This window comes from Onychomys torridus, chromosome 11 (genome assembly GCF_903995425.1).
Source record: "Onychomys torridus chromosome 11, mOncTor1.1, whole genome shotgun sequence".
Taxonomy (NCBI): domain Eukaryota; kingdom Metazoa; phylum Chordata; class Mammalia; order Rodentia; family Cricetidae; genus Onychomys; species Onychomys torridus.
The window spans coordinates 15,985,482-15,991,982 of record NC_050453.1 but is presented as its reverse complement, the minus strand read 5'-3'; the positions used below and the strand labels follow the sequence as shown (position 1 = coordinate 15,991,982).

The 6,501-nt window shown below is 48.9% G+C and overlaps 1 pseudogene; it reads left to right on the top strand.

Annotated features, from left to right (window-relative positions):
* The first annotated feature begins 5,573 nt into the window (after positions 1-5,573).
* On the top strand, positions 5,574-6,133 carry LOC118592930 (annotated as a pseudogene).
* The last annotated feature ends 368 nt before the right edge of the window (positions 6,134-6,501 follow it).

Below are 6,501 nucleotides of genomic sequence, written 5' to 3'. Positions count from 1 at the left end.
AAATTACCACAAGAACCACTGACAAGCCGCTTCAATGCCTGTCATCTTTCCCAAGTTTCTGAGTTGCTCTGGATAGGCTGCCACTGACCCCGAGAGCCAATGGCTGGGCTCTAAAACTGAGCACAAGGTGAGTGTCCCGGAGCTAGTCTTTAGCAAGTCGTTGACAAGCCAACTCCAGAGCCCTGTCTACTGAGGAGAGCGCCATTGAAAGTGAGGCTTCATTTCCAGGCATGGCCTGCCCCCTGTACTCCATGGACAGTGTTTACTAATCCTGTTTCGTCCATCCGGCCTTTGGACTAGTGCTGTTGGGGAGTGATGGGCTTGACTCCAGTCAAGTTAACATTCCTGTCTCTTTGGAAATAAGGCTTTATGCCTGTAAAACCAGGTTAATGCAGGGCCAGTCAGGCAGCTCACTGCTCCATCAGCCAGGAAATACCTCACATATCATGAGAATTTCAGTGGAAACATGACTTCTCTTTCCAACTATGGAGAGATGACGGAATCTTTAAAGGTGGGATCGTGGGCCGGAGAGATGGCTCAGCAGTGAAGAACACTTGTTGGTATTGCAGAGGACCCAGCTTAGTTCCCACATGATAGCTCACACACCGCATCTGTAGCTCACCCCCAATTCCAAGGGATCCAGAGCCCCACCTTGTGCACTGCATACATGTGGTGCACATGCATACATACAGGCAAAAGTTTCATATACATAAATGAAAATCATCTGTTTTAAAATATAACTAAATTTTTTTTAAAAAAATATTTATTTATTTATTATGTATACAGTGTTCTGCCTGCAGGTCAGAAGAGGGCGCCAGATCTCATTACAGATGGTTGTAAGCCACCATGTGGTTGCTGGGAATTGAACTCAGGACCTCTGGAAGAGCAGTCAGTACTCTTAACTTCTGAGCCATCTCTCCAGCCCTATAATTAAAAATTTTAAAGAGGGTGGAGGTGGCTGTGCACACCTTTATTCCCAGCACTTGTGAGGCAGAGGCAGGCAGATCTCTGAGATCGAGGCCATCCTGGTCAGAACAGAGTGAGTTCCAGGACAGCCAAGGCTACACAGACTTTTGTGGGAGGTCGTAAGCCGTTAAAGGTATATCCCTGAAGGAGATTGAAGACCCTAGCCCCAGCTCTTCCTCTCTTGTTGCTTCCCGGATGCTTTGAGGTAAACAGGGTGTCCCCACCTTGATACACCATGCTGCCACTGTCCAGAGCAACATAGGTCACCCCGAAACTGTGAACCAAAACAAAGTTTCCTTTTAAAGTTGATTTGCCTCAGGCATTTGTTGTGCTGTTGGAAAGCTGACTGGGGCAGACCGGTGAGCCCTCACGGTCCTGACACATAACAGTTCCCACTCCTACTGTGTACCACACCAGACCGTTTGCCCCCAGTACTGGCTTACAGTGTCCCAACACTTGTTAGTGGAATTTTAATTATATTTTAAAACAGATGATTTTCATTTATGTATATGAAACTTTTGCCTGTATGTATGCATGTGCACCACATGTATGCAGTGCACAAGGTTAGTGGAATTAATTAGTGATTCAAGAAATAAATATATATTATTTAATTTAATATATATTAATGATGCGATATATTTTATATATTTATCTAATTATATATAATTTAATATATAATGATGATTCAATATATATGTTATTATAGAGAGAGACTTGGCACACACTATCTTGAACTGAACTTTGGTTTCTATGTCTCAATCTGATTAGACGTTTCTGGGAGTTCACGAATAATCATGACGGTCCTTCTTGGGTTGAGTGACTCTTGGAGGCCTTTCCTGGAGTAGGCACCAGCTCCACTTCCGAAGGCACACTTTCTGTCTTCCCTTCTCCCACCCCTGACATGGCTATGACCATCTCAGGTGTCTGCTCTGGGTGCTTGGCTTCTCCTGAAGGTCCACCCCACCCCTTCAGCGCCCTCACTGGCTGGGATGCATGTGATTAGCCTCCCTCACCACTAGAGGGAGAGCTTAACGTAAAACACCGATGAGCTCCTCCTGACAACTTCCCAAAGCTGGGTGCTTTGGTGAGGCAATGCGGACACTCAGTTCCACCAGGAGAGTAGGCGTAACCGGGGGTGCTCAGGTCAGTTCCGTGGCACCAGCTTCTTCCCGCAGTGACGACACACCAGGGCAGCACAGCCTGAACAGTGGAATCCTTTCACCCCAGAGCTGTTTATAGCACACCCCTATGGGTCGGGACAAGGCCCCACAAACAACTGTGCATGGCATGTTTAGGAGCAGAGTTCCAGATATTTCCCCGTGAGGCCCCCACAACAGTCCCCCTCCCCCACGCCATCTGCACAGGTCTAGACCTCAACCCTGGGGTGTGGGGTCGGGAGCCTGTGCTCTCTCAGCCCTGGGGTTGGTTTTCACACCTGCTTTTCTTGTGTTCTTAGGATTTTCAGTGTTTTCCCAGCTACTCCTTCCCCTGCTACAGTGATTCCTCAAATGAAACTTTGTATAAATGCACGGTGTCTTTCTCCTGGCCGGTGCAGATAGGTGAGCCCTGGAAAGAACAATAGATGTGTCTGACTTGTGTCAACACACCAGAGACAGGATGCACTTTTTGTTTGTTTGTTTTGTTTTGTTTTTCCGAGACAGGGTTTCTCTGTGTAGCTTTGGAGCCTGTCCTGGAACTCGCTCTGTAGCCCAGGCTGGCCTCGAACTCACAGAGATCCTCCTGCCTCTGCCCTCCGAGTGCTGGGATTAAAGGCCTGTGCCACCACCGCCTGGCCAAAATGCACTCTTTATCTCCTTTACAACACCTGGCTATTTAAGGGTAAACTCATGGGCTAGGTGAGCTCTGGGCAGGGGATGTAAACATGCAGAGGTGGCCCTTGCCCATCCACTGGATGACTGCAGTTACTGCCCCTCTCACCCCACAGTGCCGCCCCTCACACTTCCCTCCTGGAAGCGGGTTCAAATGCTGGCAAAGATTCTGCCGGGAGGCACCCAGAACCCAGTCTCACCCCTGCCACTAACTAGAGCTGAAGGGATGTGAGATTTGAGAACTAGTCACTGTGACATCTTTGCCAAAGGGTTCTAGATGTGACAAAGGCCAAAATGAGACCAGGCAATGCCACTGAGTCTGTTGGCCAGCTATCCATTATTGTAACAAGTGCCTGCGGCAAATAATCGTGGAAAGAAGGAAGGTTTGTTTGGCTCATTTTTTAAAAAAAATATTTGCAGTTTTTCTAGTTTCCTTCCTTTTTACTTTCTTTTCTTAGATTTATTTATTATGTACACAGTATTCTGCCTGCATGTATCCCTTCAGGCCAGAAGAAGGCACTAGATCTCATTACAGATGGTTGTGAGCCACCATGTGGGTGCTGGGAATTGAACTCAGGACCTCTGGAAGAGCAGCCAGTGTTCTTAACCTCTGCGCCATCTCTCCAGCCCTCTCTCCAGCCCTTGTGAGTTTGAGGTTCAGTTCATGATCAGTTTGCCTGGACATGGACATGGGATGGAACAGTAGATCCTGGTGGGAACACATTGCAGCAGAGGCCTCTTTACCTCGTGGCCAGGTAAGAAGAAAAACCAAAGAGGAAAGGGTGGGGTCCCACTAGCCATCTTTTCCTGCCTGCCTTGCCTTTCTTTCTAAACATGTGCTTTTATTTGTGTGTGTGTGTGTGTGTGTGTGTGTGTGTGCGCGCGCGCGCGCGCACGCGCGCGCATGTCTCTGTGTGAGTGCGGGCACACCCTCACAAGCCGGATGAAGACCACTTTCAGGAGTCTGTTCTCTCCTTCCACCTTGGGTTCCAGGGTTAAACTCTGTCACTGGGGTTTTGCGGCAAGTACTTTACCTGCTGACCACCCCTCACCAGCCTTCCCACGATCCCTTTCAAGGACACATGCAGACCTCTCACGAGGTCCCCACTCTCATCCGTTTTGTTACTAGCCCGGACCTCAGAGCCTGTATGTATGCATGTGCACCACATGTATGCAATGCACAAGATGGGCTCTGGATCCTCTGGAATTGGGGGTGAGCTACAGATGCAGGGCGTGAGCTATCATGTGGGAACTAAGCTGGGTCCTCTGCCATACCAACAAGTGTTCTTCACTGCTGAGCCATCTCTCCAGCCCCCAGTCATGTTTTCACTGAAATTCTCATGATATGTGAGGTATTTCCTGGCTGATGGAGCAGTGAGCTGCCTGACTGGCCCTGTATTAATCTGGTTTTACAGGCATAAAGCCATATTTCCAAAGAGACAGGAATTTCAACTTGACTGGAGTCAAGCCCATCACTCCCCAACAGCACTAGTCCAAAGGGCCGGATGGATGAAATAGGATTAGTAAACGCTGTCCATGGAGTGCCAGGGTCTCTCTCTCTCTGGCCTAAGACCCAACACATAGGCTAGGCTGGCCAGCCCGTGAGCACCGTGGATCTTCCTGTTTCTGCCTCCCCTGTACTGGGATTACAAAAGCATGACACAGTATAGGATTTTAAACATGGGTTCTGGGGAACACATTCAGGTCCTTGTGTTTGCAAGGCAAATACTGTACCAGCTGAGCCATCTCCCCAGCCCCCTCAACATTTTTCTATTTTTTAAATTAAAATTTATGACAAATTGCAAATTTAAAAAAATCATGCAGCAAAACATCTTCAAAGCAGACAGAACTCTTAGGCTGTCTATCTAGTTTAAGGCAGTTTCTATTTTTAAAAGGCTCAGATCAGAATAACTTTAGGTCTTCCTGTGGCTGGGAGAGAGAAGTCATGACACCTCTGCTGGTTTCTATGACAACCACCAACAGCTATGATAATGCCCATAAAAGAACCAGGGGACTTGGTGATTTTACCACGTTGTGTGTATGTGCAGCCAGATGGGAGCTGACGTATTATGAAGGCAAATGCACAGTCCACTTAACCAACCTGTTGTGTCTCCAGTTTCCAGGGGAGTGTGGTGGGTTAGCAAAGGCTAAAGCCAGGGCTTCACTCTTGCCTTCAAGGGTTCTACAGATGCTTTTTTTTTTTTTTTTTTTTTTTTTTTTTTTTGTCACTGGGAAGAGATTAGTTGGTGACCTACTTCCAGTTATACAAGTTAGACTGTCATGATTCCAGAGGGTGGTGGCTCGAAATAGCCCTGTGCATTTGTGCTCAGTGGCAGGCACAAGTTGCTTTCCCACAAAGAAGTTGATTCCAAAGGCCAGGCATGGGACGAGGGGTCACTCTCAAGCAAGCATCCTGCTGACTGCAGGTTCCAGGCTTGAGACGTACACAGAGGTCTCTGTCTTTCACTTTACCTTCTCATGTCCTCCTTCTGGGATCTCCCAGAAATGTCTCACCGCGTGATGACACATCACACAAGGCACATGGCACTTTGATAAGGGACCACAGTGTCATCTTCTCACACTGCCCGAAACACAGCTTTCAGAATGCTCAGCTGAGGCTCTTTCACGGCACAGTAAGAATTCAGGCTGGTTGTGGTGGCGCACGCCGGTAGGATTTGCTGAAGGAGGCGGAGGCAGGAGGATCACGAGTTCGAGGCCAGCCTGGGCTACACATTAGGTGCTGTGCGCAGCTGTGGTCTTTGTTTGGTACCTGCTGTCATGCCCAAGCGGAACTATCTGTTCGCTGATGCTTCCTCGCTGCAGCTCAAGGTCCATGTGGGCCCGAGAGAGCTGAGCCGCGGTGCGTTCGCCCAGCACTACGCGCGAGGTCTTCGAAAGAATCAAGCAGCTCCTTTTCCAAGGGGCCCAGGCCTACAGAGATCACATACAGGCGAAGGCTGTTCCATCCACTTGCCGGAGTCGCTGAAGCCTGGCCTGGTGGGGGCCCCTCAAGCTGCAAGGGGACAGATGGTGATTGGACCTGATGGCCAACTGACACTTGGGCCAACCAAGCTCAGGCCTCGGAAGCTGGCTGCCTGCGACAGCACCCATCGCTTGTTCATCCTTTGTGAGATCTGTGGATGGGAAGGCGGTCTGCAACCAGTGTGACGGGGCCCTGTGTGGACAATGTATTCACACCTGGGGGGCTGTGGTGCCTTGGCCTGTATGCTGTGTGGCCTTGCAGAGCGGCTTTTCTCTCTCTCTCTCTTGACAACCGTAGCTATGACGACGATGGTGAGAAGACGCTTTGCACCAACTGCGCTATGTGTGAAGCCTGACGTGATGGCCATGGATGGCAAAAGATGCTCACACTGAAGAGAGAGGAGGTGGCTTTTTTATACATTATGTTTTGTACCCCAGTAACACGTGAATAAACCTCTTTATATTTGCAAAAAAGAAAAAAAAAATTCAGGATTGGAGGGAGGTAGTTCAGGTTCACACACACACACACAGAGAGAGAGAGAGAGAGAGAGAGAGAGAGAGAGAGAGAGAGAGAGAGAGAGAGGAGAGAGAGAGATTGCCTAGCATCTGTAAAGACCTGGGTTTGATGCCCATGCGACTTTCTGGGCAAGGTGATACAGGGCTACCCCAGCAGTTGGGGGTAGGGCAGAGGATCAGAAATTCAAGGTCATTCTTGGTGAGTTCA